This window comes from Triticum dicoccoides, chromosome 7B, assembly GCF_002162155.2.
Source record: "Triticum dicoccoides isolate Atlit2015 ecotype Zavitan chromosome 7B, WEW_v2.0, whole genome shotgun sequence".
Classification (NCBI taxonomy): Eukaryota; Viridiplantae; Streptophyta; class Magnoliopsida; order Poales; family Poaceae; genus Triticum; species Triticum dicoccoides.
Genome location: NC_041393.1, coordinates 637,071,517 through 637,088,334, shown reverse-complemented (window position 1 = coordinate 637,088,334; position 16,818 = coordinate 637,071,517).

Here is a 16,818-nt window from a genome sequence, read left to right as displayed (position 1 = left end):
TGGTCACAGATCCAGCCGGGTCCTCTTCACCGGGGAAGGTGAGAAGGTGCAATGTTCACGCAGTCGTCCTCGGCGACGATTCTTACCCATTGTCGGTGCATACCAATCAGCATGCCTTTCCATTCTCTCCCATGCAGCGCCGGCTAGGGAGAGCCTCCGACCCCTTCTTCCTTGCTGTCGTAGTGTGGGAAGATCCGGCCTCCCGCCGCCCACCTAGCGACATCCCGGCGACCATCAGGCATAACTTCCTTCGAAACCGGCCTTGCTCTACTTCTCCAGCTCCTGATGTTGCTGCATTTGTACCTTTTACTATTTCTCAGGGCCCCTCATAGATAGGATCGATCGGCTGTTCGAAAGCCACCTAAATTTTTACTGTTAAGAGGAAAAACTAGTTCATGCAGTCGAATCTAGTACTACTTGGTACAAACAGGGAAGAAAGGGTGTGGGGGTTGGGGGAGATTTGTTACCTGAATCTAGGACTTGGTCGAAAGAGGAAATAATGGGGGCGAAAAGTAGCGGAGACAGGCTATCCAACTGGTTTGTTTGTCTAATAGGGAAATAAAGGGAAACATAGTACAAACTCAATATAAACCGATCTATTGGTTGAAAAAGGAAAGAAAGTGGGGACTGGGGGACAAGTCAATAGAGTATGTCCAGTGATGTCTACTACACAACCTTCTTCTTGTAGACGTTGTTGGGCCTCCAAGTGCAGAGGTTTGTAGGACAGTAGCAAATTTCCATCAAGTGGATGACCTAAGGTTTATCAATCCGTGGGAGGTCTAGGATGAAGATGGTCTCTCTCAAACAACCCTGCAACCAAATAACAAAGAGTCTCTTGTGTCCCCAACACACCCAATACAATGGTAAATTGTATAGGTGCACTAGTTCGGCGAAGAGATGGTGATACAAGTGCAATATGGATAGTAGATAAAGGTTTTTGTAATCTGAAATTATAAAAACAGCAAGGTATCAAGTGATAAAAGTGAGCGAAAACGGTATTGCAATACTTCTAAACAAGGCCTAGGGTTCATACTTTCACTAGTGCAAGTTCTCTCAACAATGATAACATAATTAGATCATATAACAATCCCTCAACATGCAACAAAGAGTCACTTCAAAGTTACTAAAAGTGGACAACAAATGAAGAGATTATGGTAGGGTACGAAACCACCTCAAAGTTATTCTTTCCGATCAATCCATTGGGCTATTCCTATAAGTGTCACAAACAACCCTAGAGTTCGTAGTAAAATAACACCTTAAGATACACATCAACCAAAACCCTAATGTCACCTAGATACTCCAATGTCACCTCAAGTATCCGCGGGTATGATTATACGATATGCATCACACAATCTCAGATTCATCTATTTTTCTGAAAGATAGTAGGAGAGCTGTTGTGATTCCATTAAGAAGAAGAAAGGCCGATGGCCGAATACAACGTCAGGTCGGAGACCAAGTGAGAAAAAATAAAAATAAAACCATTGTTGGCTTTGCCAAACAACGTCGCGACGAGTTTATAAAAAATGCTCAGCCTGGGTCAAATGGGATTGAGCATCCAGCAAGTTTCTAGATTGCTGCTTCATCCCTAATTCGGTTGACCAGCGATGGCAGCGGTAGTTCTTGCTAGTGCAAAATTCGTCGGTTTCGCTCTAGCCAAAGTTCCCAGCAGATTGCCAGCGCCTGTGTACCTCTTCTAATTGTTGCACCAGTGTCATGGGGTGTAAGCTCTTGTAGCCATTCATGAAGCGTTGCATCCACGCTCCACTGAGAAGACTTAAAAGAAGGAATATTCACAGTCGCGGCCATAGAGTCCCAGACTCGTCTGGACCATGAGCACTCTAAGAATAGGTGCGCGGTTGTTTCAAGGCAGCGCATGCAAAGAGGGCAAAAGTAGTTATTGTCTCAACCTCTCAACAATAGCACACCCACCGTCAGAATCTTGCGTTGCAAGGCCATCCATAGGAAGATCTTGCATTTGGCAGGAGCCCATCCTCGCCAGACACTGTTGTATATAGGAGATTTGATCATTCCTTCAAACTGGAGGAGGTAGGCCGATCTGGTGGAGTAAACACCATCATCTGTGAACTTCCAAGTAATGTGGTCTTGCACAAGTGGGTTAAGTTGTGTTTGGTCAAGCAAACTAGATAGATTGATGAGTTCTTCAATCATTTCATCTTTCCAGTTTTGCTCCAGATCATGCAGCCAATTGCTCCTTGATAGAGCGCCATAGACAGTGCGTTCTTTTCAAGAGGCCGCGCCAAACAGAGTGGGAGCAATGTCCCTGGGCGCCATGCCATTCAGCCAGGCATCCTTCAAAAAAAGTGCAGTCTTCCCATCTCCAATTGTCACGCTCGTAGCACTTGCAAATAACGTGAAGTCTTCATCGTCACAGGGGCCGTACGTGCCAATTACTGGGATCTTAGCAGTGGTCCATCTTAGCCAAATCCATCTCATCCAGAGAGCTCGTGCGAATTTTTCCATGTCCTGGAGCCAACACAAAGAACTCATAGAGTGCCCCAAAGTTTCTACCGGAAAGTCAAGACGAGAACGTGTGCCAACCCCTATGCATAGATTCCCAAGGTCACAGAACCCGCAAGTTGATCAGCAAAACATACATCAAGTGAATCAATAGAATACCCCATTGTCACCATGGATATCCCACGCAAGACATACATCAAGTGTTCTCAAATCCTTAAAGACTCAATCACATAAGATAACTTCAAAGGGAAAACTCAATTCATCACAAAGTAGAGAGGGGAAAAGCATCATAAGATCCAACTATAATAGCAAAGCTCGTGGTACATCAAGATCGTGCCATATCAAGAACACGAGAGGGAGAGGTCAAACACATAGCTACTGGTACATACCCTCAGCCTCGAGGGTGAACTACTCCCTCCTCGTCATGGAGAGCGCCGGGATGATGAAGATGACCACCCGTGATGAATCCCCCCTCCGGTAGGGTGCCGAAACAGGGTCCCGATTAGTTTTTCATGGCTCTGGAGGCTTGCGGCAGCGGAACTCCCGATCTAGGTTTATTTCTGGGGGTTTATGTATTTATAGGAATTTTTGGCGTCAGTCTCACGTCAGGGGGGTCTCCGAGTCATCCACGAGATAGGGCGCACCCAGGGGGTAGGGCGCGCCCTCCACCATCGTGGATGGCTCAGGACTCTTCTGGCCCAACTCTTTTACTTCGGGGGCTTCTTTTGGTCCATAAAAAATCATCAAAAACTGGCACATCAATTGGACTCCGTTTGGTATTCATTTTCTGGGATACTCAAAAACAAGGGGAAAACAGAAACTGGCACTGGGCTCTAGGTTAATAGGTTAGTCCCAAAAAACATATAGAATAGCATATAAATGCATATAAAACTTTCTAGATGGATAATATAATAGCATGGAACAATCAAAAATTATAGATACATTGGAAACGTATCATCCAGCACCAGATTTGCTAGCCTCACATAGTATAAGGTGGCTACCGAATAAAAATGGGACGAACCCAGATATCCTGTTCTGATGTTTGTTGCCCCCAGCCCCTCTTATGTAATGCCACTGGTAAAATGTAGCAGTCGCACTGTTAAAGTAAGGACACGTTAAACCAATGTTGTTTTCAATGTAATGCCTCCAGTAATATGAATCAATGGCACTGTTTTTCATGTCCTGCTAAATTTCCCATTAAGATAAGTAGCTTCTTTTCATTAGATATGCAACTGTTCTGGTTCGCCTACTCTCCCGTGCCCAAATACCAACTCTGTAGCAGTTGTTAATGTAATGTTGCTGGTAAAATGAAGCAATGGTACCATTAAAGTAATGTCGTATTTAACGGTTGTCATAGTTAATCCTAATGCCCACACTAATATCTGGCAATGTTGCTGCTTTAGAAATTGCTACTGTCCGTGTAGGATCGCCATTCAGATAAGGAACATGCTTATTTTCATTTGATGTATGTTTCATCACTTGTTAGTCACCCTCCTTTCCACCTTTTTGTGCAAACAGATATATGCATTTCACGCTTGATCTTAGTTGAACTGCACAAATGATATCCAAATTATAATTGAACATTCCACGAGCTTCACAACCAACCTTGATGTTGCTCAATTTTATTGCAACTAATGAAGAAGAAGCTGCTAGCTCATTGGGCGTTGCTTCATTTTAGGTGAACTGCAAAAAAAGGTCCCATGAATTGAATCATCCATGTTGATGACTGGTGTCATCCCTTCTACGATGTCATTGACTGCAGATATGGTTCCCATCACGAGGTATGTTCCTTTTTGGTCCAACCGTTTGCCAAAGATCCTGCATGTTGAGTCTGCTCTTGTGCTACAGTTTTTGCATTGCCATGATAAAGTAGTAATGTTATTATTTTGCACCTTAATCTAGTGGCACTATTAATTTGAGGCAATATTTTGGCCCCGCTAGTGCCACTGTTTTTTATATATATTGAAACAGGGGGTTTCCTCTGATTTCATTAAATAAACCCAACCATAGAGAACCATTATCCTCTTAGTGTAAACGGGTAGTTATGCAACTACTACTAGAACGGACTGAGTACTAGCAAGAGACAAGTTCGCCACATAAGCTAGGTAGGTAGGGGGACACATCACCAGCTCGACCAAGTTTGGATTACAACCCAAATGCTACCACAGAAACATCAGGGGGGAAGATAGGGACCAAAAGAGACAGCTTCAGCATCCCAGTCTAAACACCCCCGCCCCCCATCCTCGCGACGCACGGTACACCTTTCTTGCCACCTGCTTGACCCTAGTACCACTGATAAAATGAAGTAATAATATAGTTAAAATAGAGCAAGTGTCCTCTCTATCATTTCATTTCCAATGTAGATAAAGAAAGTGCTTCTCTTGTTAGTATGTGTTTCATCAACTAGTGTCATTGTTAATGTTTAAGTGTTTCTACAAACTGGGGTGCTTAATTTTAGTTGATCTCCACAAAAATAGAGATTGGAATGTCTCAAGGCCCCTCCTTGTACTACCGCTGTACACTAATGTTCATCACTGGCAGAAGGTGTATCAGGGAGAATTGGGTCGATTTCCAGTATGAGGCCTACCGTATGAGGCATCGCAGGGCCCATCTCGCCCTCACAACATGGCATACTATGATACTATCACAATATTTTATTCTATTTATTAGTGTATGTTTCATCAACTAGTGCCACTATAATGTAATCACGCTTTTTCATTATCTGTGAAACGGGGTTATTCAGCTGCATTTTGGTGGAACTGCACAAATGTACGGATGGAACCGACATATATGCAGAGTGCGAGGTGTGCCAAGTAAAAATTACCGACACCAACCATGCTCCATGTAAGCATTGGCATCCACCACCACCAGTGGGATGTGTGGTGCTCTCTGTGGACGGATCTTTCTTGGCAGCAAATCCTCTAACCAAATACAAGTAGCTTATATTGGAACTTTTCTAAGGAGTACTCTTTTCTGAAAGAAGCACCAATCTATTTTTATTTATTTGTACATTATGTTATACGTTGCAAAAATAATATATTTGAGAGTACATTCAGATACAAACCAAAGGATACAATTTTTGGTGACATGCATTCACATTTTGCTTTAAATACAGTACGTGGTCAAACTTTGACCCAAAATACGCAAAACAAAAAATACTTTCAAGACCAGCGCTGCTCCTCTCCTTTTAAACCACCGCCGCTCCTCTCCTGTTCCAATCAAAATCCAGTGATGTTCCTCTCCTCTTCCATTTCAAAACCACCACCCCTCCTCTCCTGTTCCAATCCAAAACCAGCACCGCTCCTCTCCTGTTCTAATCCAAAACCAGCGCCGCTCCTCTCCTCTTCAATTCAAAAACCACCGTCGGCGAGTGAAGGTGTTGTGGAGAAGTAGATCGATGGAGGAGTACAACTGATACATGAGGATCACAGACGGCGACCCTGTGAAGCTAGCTAGGATGTTGGAGATGCAATCTTGGTTTAACAACAAGGACCAACTAGCGGCGACGGCGACATCCATGGCCAAATATCTGCAACAGAGTGAAAAGGTGGTGATACTCCCGAAGGGAGTCACGCGGGAGTACAAAGTGCTGCTCCTCTGGGCCACGGAGCAAATAGATTCATCGAATATGATCATGAGGCAGCGGTGGTGGGAGTATCGATCCAAGATAGAGCATCCACTAGAGATTGAAGGACCGAGCATCTATACGGTGCCCTTTATGAGGGTGTCATGCCAGAGTGAGTCGGTGGAGTCTTTGTCGATTGAACCCAACTGCAAGAGGAGAAAATCAGTTGGCCCGACGACGCTTCCCCGCCATCCTCTCCCTCGCCGTTCACATCGTCTCATGGGGCGGCTTTCTGTCGCCGAAGAATAGGAGGGGACTGCCCCCAACCCAATAGTCGGGCAGGTTGTGAATTGTTAGGAGGAGCTTAGGGTTGTCAGTATTTGCAGGTTGTTAATTATGTTTTGTGTTGTGCATTTTGAGAGTACTTTCAGATATGAATGTATTTTGAATCTCAGATTTGCAGTATTGAGCATATGAAGTATTTTATGAATTCTAGAGATCTATTTTCAGCACTTAAAAATGTAGTTTCATATAAAAGTGCACACAATGTGATTCTTAGATAAGAAACAGCAAGTTTCAGTTTCAGATAAAAAACTGCAAGTTTCAGAGGCAGAGCATTTATATTAACATGCCCTTTTCAAATAGGGATAACATCATGTTGGAAGTTGTATTCATGGTCGAAAATGGAACTACCAGCCAGCTAACATCATGCTGATCAATATTCATGCATAGCACATCTTCATATGATGCACAGTCAAAAAATATGCTATTTTCAAAATGCCCACACAATGTCAAGTGTGCAAGAAATAGAGAAAACAAGGGACGAAGTTTTGGCAACTGTTGGACATGGTGTGCATAGATGACAATGGGGACCTACATGTTAAGAATGGCAGAGGCAAAAAATTTGGAGATATTTTCACTGCATCAGGTGGAATCGAACCCGGGCGGAACAACGGTCGGGTAGTGTCACTGGCCACTGGGCTAGTTCAGTTGTTTTGGTATAAATAAGGCACAACATCTAACAGTACTGTAGCATGCCTTTCCCGGCTCCGATGGTTCTTTCTCGTCCTCCGCCTTTGTGCGCTCGCCGCGGCGCCGCTATCTGCCGTTGTGAACATGCTGAACAAATGAGAGGAATCTGGAGAGGACTGTACATGGAGAGGTGGACATTCGGGACCCACCGGGTCTATGGCCGTACGCAAGCAAGTGCCTCATTAAAAAAATACTTCCTCCTAATGCTATACTGACGTTGGGGCCCACGGGTTTGTCTACATAGTTAAAAAAATTGAGGCGCTTCAACGTAGTTACTAAAGGAGATAAATTTACAACGAAGCCGGGGAGCTGGCAGGTATCATTTTTTATCAGTGGGCCATCAAATATCAGCTGGGTTGTGGGCTGCCCCGTCTAGGCTTTTTTTAAGATGCGCAGCCCACGACATGTCGATTTGTATTTTCTTGAGGGCCGTCATGTATCGACCGGCTTATGGACCTCCCATCCTAGGTTTTTTTTCTCAAACATCCACAGCCCAACTTTCTTTTGAAGAAACGCAGAGGTCTCTTCTATTTTTTCTATATAAGAATAGGAAAGCCAGGTCCAACTTATGTTTCCCTTCTAACTATATTCTATATATTTATATTATTTTATATATTATTGTTATTGTCATCATATATTTAACAGATACTTACATATATAAGAAAACAATATCCCACGTCTTATTAACTTATAAAAATATTTTTTAAACAAAATCCTGGATTTTTTACATTAAGGCAACGAAAATCCTGGTGATTGTGTACAAAAGCTTGATAAGATTTAAGGACCAATGTAATAATAAATCATTTATTATTTAAATATATTAATACAAAATGCTCAGCCCCTGTTTATTTTTTGATAACATTGTTGCGCCCAACCCAACATTATAATTAGAACCAGCCCAGCAAAATCATGTATTTCCAGAAAGTGCAAATGAGCTGTAACTTTTTAGGAAAAAATAAATGGGCCGCATGGACGCTACATTATTTGTTCAGCCAGCCAAGCATTTCATGTATTTCAAGAGAGTGAAAATGGGCTGTAGTTTTAAAAAAAAGGGCCGCAAGGACGCTACATTATTTGTTCACCCAGCCCAGCAAATGAATTGTAATTATAAAAAAAGATCAAATGGACTGTAAATTATGAAAAAATGGGTTGAATATGTGCCACATTTTTGGAGGCTGGAATGTGGGCCAATAGGTCAAAGCCAGCGCAAGTCGTTGTCAACATAGTCAACAAATGATTCTGGCATCGATAGCCGTTGGATTTACATCCAACGACCGGCATCCATCTTCAATCTCTCGTCTTCTTCCTCCAGTGCTGCCGGACCACCTGCTCCCGCTTCCTGCTGCTAGCAGCTGTGCTTAGCATGCTTCGCTGTGAAGCGCTACCCCACCGACGGCCAGGCCATCCCTCCACCCCTCCACACCTCATGTTCTTCTCCACCGACTGCCAAACCACGCCGCACCAAAACTAGTTAACCTTCGTACACCTCTCCGTCTGTGACTCCACTCCCGTGTCTTCCCATCTCTGGCTCGTTGGTGTTCGGGGCCTCGCTGTTGTCCACCACCTTGGATGCGCTCGGCGCGGCGTGGTCAACACAGACAAAAATGAATACTCCCCCTGCTAGCTGGGACCCACACCATGGTGGGAGGCTGACTTGTAGGCCTACTAACTTAACGCGGACAGAGGGCTTTGTCAACTTAGTCAATATGAATGATTCTAGTTCCAGTGACCGTACGATGTCCATCCAACGGCCATAGTGCTTCTTTAACCTCTGGTCTTCTTGCTCCAGCCACCCAAACCAGCGTCGGTCGTGCCGCCTGCTCCTGCCTCCTGTGGTTGGCTCTGCTGCCACGCAGGCCTCACCGCCCCACTCTACTCCAACCTCTTGCCAGGCCATCTCTCTACTCACCCACAACCCCTGTTATTCTGCGGCAACGGCAGCCTCACTCCATAGCCGAACCAGTCAACCCTTGTACTCCTCTCCGTGTGGGCATCTATTGCCGCATCTTCCCCGACTCCACGTTGTCCCCTTCCTAGGCCTCGCTGCCGTCCACTGCCTTGGTGCTCTCGGTGCATTGTGGTCAATGTGGTCAAGGAACGACTTCTATCAGAAGAGTACTATACGTGGAGAGGCTGGCAGTTGGGCCCATGGCCGCAGCAAGGAAGTGCAACCTTATTACGCGTAAAAAAATAATTCCTCCACCTAACAGCAGGGACCCACCGGACGGGCCACCGTATTTCATGAAAAAAACATTTCTCCCTGACTGCTGGGACCCACTAGCTATATCTTCGCACGCAAGGAAGTCCGTCCATATTACGGGCAAAAATGATTCTCCCCCTAAGAGCTGGGACCCACCAACAATAACTTCGCATGCAAAGAAGTGCCTCCTTATCCTCCCTGACAGTCGGGACCCACCTGGTCGAAACATACGTAGCATTGTCATTCTGATCGCGAACATGTACGTACATACTGGTCGATCGGTCTGCCTGCAGATTGCAGCGATGAACCGTGGTTGAGTAAGCAAGGGCATGTGTCGTAGTACAGGCGCGGACGTAGCATGTTACGCAGTCCCGTCAATCATGTACACGTACGTACATCCAGGGTGGAAGAAAGTAAATACGACCACATACATACATACGAGCGGGGTCTCGAACACCTACTCGCGCATACGTACGGTCAGAGCTCGTGTACACGGAGAGGCGGCGGAGAGCAACGATGGCGTCCTATTCATCGGCAGCCAACCGGCCGGGTCAGAATGGAGAAACTGCATTGTCGTGTTCATCAAGAAGTAACGGAATTCGTCCTGTTCATTGGGAGCCAACCGGCTTGGACGGAACAGCCGAAACGAGGCCTGGCATACCGCAGAACGAAGGAAATGGCCTTTTGTTTGACCGCCTACGGTCGAAACGGGATCTTGTTCACCGGGAGGGGTGTGGCGTACCACAAAACGAAAGAAATGGACTTCTCTTCGACCTCCTATGGTCGAAATGGGGTCCTGTTGATCGGAAGGGGTGTGGCGTACCGCAAAACAGAGGAAACAGACTTTTCTGCGACCTTCTACGGTCGAAACGGGGGTCCTATTCATCGGGAGGGGTGTGGCGTACCGCAAAACGGGACTCCACTGGCTACTATTCATCCACCATCTACAGCCTTGCTCCATCCTCCACGGGTTACTATTCATCCACCGTCGACCTCCTTCAGCCTCCACCGGGTACTGTTCATCCACGACGTCTCCCTCCTGCCTCCACCAGCTACTGTTCATCCACAGGCTCCTATTCATCCAGCCTCCACTGGGTACTGTTCAACCACCCCTCAATGGGCTACTGTTCATCCAGCCCTCCACCAGGTACTGTTCAACCAGCCCTCCACAGGGTCCTATTCATCCACCCCCAACCGGCTCGGTCGGGGTCCTGTTCATCCAGCGGCAACGGCCTCTACTACCACGGGGTCCTGTTCATCCAACCCCCACCTGGAACTGTTCATCCAACCCCCAACAACTCTCACTGTTCATCAAGAGGCGGGAGGTTCGATCAGCTTCAGTAAGCAGCAGTAGCGAAGGAATCGCTCGACCGGGTTCAGTTAACAGCCAGGGATCGATCGATCGCTCGGGTTCAGTAACGTGTAGCCAGTGCAATCGCTCGGGTTCAGTAGGCGAACGCCTCGCTCGGGTTTAGTTAGAACCCAAGGCCTCGCACCCACGCGTGTACATGTATGAGAGAAATGCGCAATCCCTCTATGCATCGCTCGGCCCCGACCACCCACCGTAACGGGGAACTCCCCGATATTTTTCTCGCTCTCGCTTCTACCACGGTTTTTTCCGTCATGGACGGCCCAAAGAATGTCATGCAGCTGCGTCTCTGGCCTACCCAGGACGAAAATCCCATTTTCTGTCATGATTTTTTGTCATAGAAGTAGGAGCCCACACATCTATGATGATACCGGGTTTTGTCACAATTATCATCATAGAAGTGTCATAAGCATGACAAAAAAAATTGTTCGGCCCAAAATGTCACGGATGTGTCTTTCTTTTGTAGTGAAAGTGATCTGGTCGGTGGGTGTTACCTTGCGGTTGCTTCCCGGCGGCGGATCAACTGGAGGAGGAGATGGTGGCCTAGCTGCTAAAGTGGGTAAGGATGCCACCATCGTCGGCGGCGCCCGTGGGTGTCATTTTATTTGTTGGAGGCGATGGTGGGGCGTCCCACGCTTCATTGTTTCTGGGGGATACCTCGGATTTGGAGGAGGCTACCATTGACGGCGGCGCCCGTGGGCATCGTAGCCCTCGTTGGAGGTGTTGAGGGGCCTCCTAGATCGGATGATGGCGACGTCTTCATCGTCACCCCCATGGGGGCATCATCTTTGGAGACATTCGTCGGTTGGACAGACACGTGGACGACTTGGTGGTCGGGCGTTGGTAGGTGGTGGAGCGGTGCTTCATCCTACACATTGATGACAGCGGATCTCGATGGCGTGGCGTAGTGGAGACTCCGCGTCCGATGGGTAGCAATGGACTCACGCAGGAGGACGACGTTGTCTGGCGTCGTGGTGGCGTCGATGGCAGAGAGGCCTGGCAAGGTCGACGCGTCAGTATCTGATCTAAGGATGGATCGATGGATGAAGGAGGTGACGAACCTTGCAGTGTGCGCATGTGGTGCCCACTGAAAGTGCGCCGGACTGGTGTGTAACCCAGTCCAAGTATTGTGGCTTGGATGGGGCATCCGACATTAGATGTTAGGTGTTGGTATGATGTATGTTTGGTATTAGGTTCGGACATTTGGCACCCCTTCATCACGGGGATAGGAGTAGTGACAAGTGTTGCAAAGATAGTGGCTTCAGGCTTACTGATGTATTACCTTGTAATGGCTTTGTGAAAAATTAATAAAACGGATGCATGCATCTCCAGATGCAGAGGCCAAAAGTAAATCCTCCTTTTCAAAAAAATAGTCGATGCGTGCGTAAAACTAATAAATTTTAAACACCTCCGGTACTACTTATGTACGAAAATTTCACTAATCAACTTTCCTCCCCTATATAAGAACTAGGTAATGCAATGTCATCTCAATTCAAGTGTTGAATCCCTCCAAGAGAGTGTATCCATATTGAGATGATGCTACCCAAAAAATTATGGAGGCTCTTTTATGGGGACGTTGTGTTTGTGCATCGCGTCAACAGCCTCCAAAATATTATGGGGCACGCTCCATATGCTTATTGTGAATATGGTGACTCTTATAGAGTTACTTTGACATTGGTGGTGGATATGGATCTCACAAAGTTTCTACTAGCCGTAATTGCTTCGTTTAGCGGTGAGCATAAGTTTTCAGCCCTCGAGGATTGAGTTGTGCATCCACAGCTTCGTATCTCATTCAAGAAATGTTTTTTTAAGCCGATCGAATTTGTTAGGGACGTCATTTATCAGGCCATGCATCTCGTTACGTGATAAAAGTGTTTGTGACATCTCTATCATCTTTGACAACTTCCTTGAACTGCTACAACCTTCACTTGAAAAGATGCTTTCCTCCTTGCCCATTCACTGCCGATTTGTGCAGCCTTTCTCCTTCTTCATGAAACAGGCCTTAGAACCACTTTATAGTTAAAGCCAAACTGTTGAACGATACAAGGTGTTCGCACGACCCTCTTGAAAAAATATCAAAGAAACCTAGACTAAACAAGACAAGCAGCACAAACAATGCACAAGAAATGCACCACTGAACGCAGCTAACTTGTCGTCAAGCAAAAACACATGAGAGGAGAACCACAACTAGAGGCATCGGGTGCTACCACCTCATCCACTATCATTTTTGGTTCTAATCGCAACAACTCTTTATGGTCCTACCCTTAGTTGGTTCCCACTACTCAGGATTTCTCCTGGTTTTCTTATAAATATGCATGGAGCGTATGCATCTGCAGGGACGCGTTGAGTGTTATATATAGGCAAAGGATTACAAGGTTAGTTGTTAGGTAGTTGATGGATTGATCTCCAAGTTATATCCTATACAAGATCTATGAGACCGATCACAACAACCTAACAACCTGGTACAATACACAACGCCATCCTTATCTACACATGTATACGGTTTATACAAGATACCGTATACATATTACATCAATACACTTTAACGCGCCCCCTCAATCACAACTTTATCAAGTTGAGATTGTTCTTGAAATCTTCTAGTTTCTGCCATGACAAGGCTTTGGTGAAGCCATCTGCAACCTGATCATTAGTAGAGATGAATCGAATGTCTAGTAGTCTTTTGGCTACTCTTTCTCTAACAAAATGATAGTCAACTTCAATATGCTTTGTTCTTGCATGAAATACTGGGTTTGCTGATAGATAAGTGGCACCAATGTTGTCACACCATAGCCGTGCAACTGTGGAATGCTTTATGCCAAGTTCATTAAGCAACGCCTGAATCCATATCAGTTCAGCTTTTGCATTCGCCAAGGCCTTATATTCAGCTTCGTACTAGACCTTGACACAGTTGCCTGCCTGCGTGCACTCCAAGAAATAAGGTTTGGTCCAAAGAAAACAGTAAAACCTCCTGTTGATCTTCTGTCATCAGGATAGCCTGCCCAGTCTGCATCTGAGAAAGCACTCACCATAGTTGAGGTTGACTTTGTGAATTTTAAACGTGTACTCGTAGTACCTCTCAGATATCTGAGAATTCTTTAACTGCAGTCCAATGCTGAAGAGTAGGAGCATGCAGAAACTAGCATACCTTATTAACAGGAAAATATATGTCAGGTCTTGTAAGTGTTAAGTATTGCAAAGCACCTATCACACTTCTGTAATTTGTAGCTCCTTCAGCTCCTAAGGCCTCACCTTCCTCCTTGGATAATTTTTCTGTAGTTGAAAGAGGCATGTTGGAAACTTTACAATTCATCATACCTGACCTTTTCAGTATATCTGACACGTATTTCTCCTGACTCAGGACTATACCATCTGTTGCTCTCTTTACTTCTATTCCCAAGAAATAATGCAAGTCACCAAGATCCTTTAGTGCAAAATCTTTCTTAAGATCCTCTAGCAATGCATTGGTTGCTTCATGCGATGAGCTAGCTACTATGATGTCATCAACATATACCAACATGAAAATGGTTACCTTACCTTTCTTATAGAAGAAGAGTGACGTGTCAGCCTTTAAAGGTTTAAAGCCAAGTCTTTACAGTTTTTCACTTAACCTACAGTACCATGCTCTGGGTGCTTGCTTTAGACCATATAATGCCTTGTCAAGTTTACAAACATAATGATTCTTTCCTTTTACCTCATACCCAGGTGGCTGTTTCATGTAGACTTCCTCCTCTAGAACGCCATGGAGAAACACATTCTGCACATCCAATTGGCGAAGACTCCAACTGTTTGATACTGCAATAGAGAGAACAAGTCTGACAGTAGCTTCTTTAACAACAGGGCTAAAGGTGTCCTCATAGTCAATGCCATATCGTTGTTTAAAACCTTTTGCTACTAGTCTGGCCTTGTATCTGTCAATTTCTCCACTAGCTTTCCTCTTAATTCGATAAACCCACTTGCAGTCGATAATGTTTCTGCCTCTCTGTGGAGGAACTAGGTGCCATGATCTATTTTTAACAAGAGCATTATATTCCTCATCCATAGCATTTTTCCAATTCCTATTTTCAAAAGCCTCACCTAAACTGTTTGGCTCACCTGTGACAGCTAGACCACCAAAACGATTGTTGACATACCTGACCGTACCATCTGTACGGACCTTAGGTTTTAGAATTCCATGCTGCGATCTTGTTCGTTGTGTTGGCACAGGCGTAGTAGCAGAAGACGGTGCCACAGAAGATCCCGCCGAATCTGCCATCACGTCGGACCCAGGCGCACCTGATCCAAGGTGGATGCTGGCGGGATTCGCCTGCGGTGCGCACGCGTCCCGTGGCTGCAGTTGTCGAGCCACCAATTGGCTGGACCCAGGCGCAGGAGACCGCCCGGACCCAAAAAAATGGTTGGCAGGCGCTGGCGCAGGGGACCGCCCATCACGGTCCGTGCGTGGAGATGGCCCACCACCGGGCCCGTTGCTTGTCGTGGAGCCACCGGCAGGACCGCAGGAGGATGCGTGGCCGCGCACCGATGGCCCGCCTGGCCCCGAGGCGGATGCGCCTCCACTGCCTGGCGCGGCAGGCGAGGGAGGATCACCCCCGGGATCGCTGCCAGACAAATCTGGCGCAGACCCTGGATCATCCTCGTGTTCGGCGTTTGTCTCTTCCTGCTGCATAAAATGATGGTGCAAAACAAAATCTCCTCCAAAATTTACAGCAGGATTTTCATGAAAATTACTTGAAGGATCATTAGCTATATGTTCATCCCCTTGATCAAGAGATGTAGACGGGGGCTGTTCAGAGAGAAGGAGGACTTCAGAACGAATGAGTGCACTGGCGTTTGGATTAAGAGCAGCAAACGGAAAGACTGTTTCATCAAACACGACGTCACGGGAAATATAAACACGACCAACAGCGATATCTAGACACTTGAACCGTTTGTGTAAGTTGATGTAGCCTAGCAACACACACTGCTTAGATCGAAATTCAAGTTTGCGGGCATTGAAAGGGCGAAGGTTTGGCCAGCATGCACACCCAAAAATGCGAAGGGCATGGTAGTTTGGTTTCTCATGGAACAATTTTTCAAGTGGAGTTTCTAGATTGATCACCTTGCTAGGGGTGCGGTTTATCAGGTATGTGGCGGCAATCAACGCTTCATCCCAAAACTTTAAGGGCATAGAAGCATGGGCTAGGAGAGAAAGACCAACTTCAACGATGTGACAGTGCTTTCTCTCAGCGGAGCCGTTTTGCTGGTGAGCATGAGGACAAGAGACGTGGTGTGTGATGCCTATTTGGCAAAAAAAATGAGTTTAACAGTTCGTACTCACCACCCCAATCTGTTTGCATGGTGATGATTTTGCGATCAAAGAGTCTCCCAACAAGTGCTTGGAATTCATGAAATTTTTTGAACACTTCAGATCTATGCTTGAGAAGATATATCCAAGTAAACTTGCTATAATCATCTATGAAACTCACATAATAATTCTTTTTATTGCTAGAATCACGGGCAGGCCCCCATACATCAGACAAAATGAGCTCTAAAGGAGCATTCGAGATGCTACTAGAATTTGGATAAGGGAGTTGGTGACTTTTGCCTTTTTGGCATGCATCACACACTCCTTCTTTATTCAACTCATGACTAGAAAAGGGAATTTTGTTTTGCCTAAGAACATGTTGAACAATTTGCGAAGACGGATGACCTAGTCGATTGTGCCACCTTGACGTAGACATCTTGGTGGCGCCAAAAGCTTGCCTGCCCGGGCTTAAGGAAGCCGATGATAGGGGGTAGAGACCGGATCTACACGTGCCTTGGAGGAGGGTGTTCCTCGTTGCCTTGTCCTTGATAAAGAAGAAACGAGGATGAGTTTCAAGAAATACGTGATTATCTTGTGACAAATGATGGGCAGAGACAAGGTTTTTAGTGGCTTTAGGAGAATAAAGGACATCCTTAAGATGAAGATTGCGAGTAGGGGTACGAACATATGCTTGACCAATATGAGTTATTTTCATACCTGATCCGTTGGGCATGTTTACTTGGTCGTGGCCGTTGTACCTCTCCCTCATGGTGAGCTTGTCCAGCTCACGGGTGATGTGGTCGGTGGCGCCTGTGTCAACGTACCAATTCGTGTCAACACCGTAGGAGGAGTTGGACACGGGCGCTTGCACTTTTCTCCTTGGTGAAGGCGAT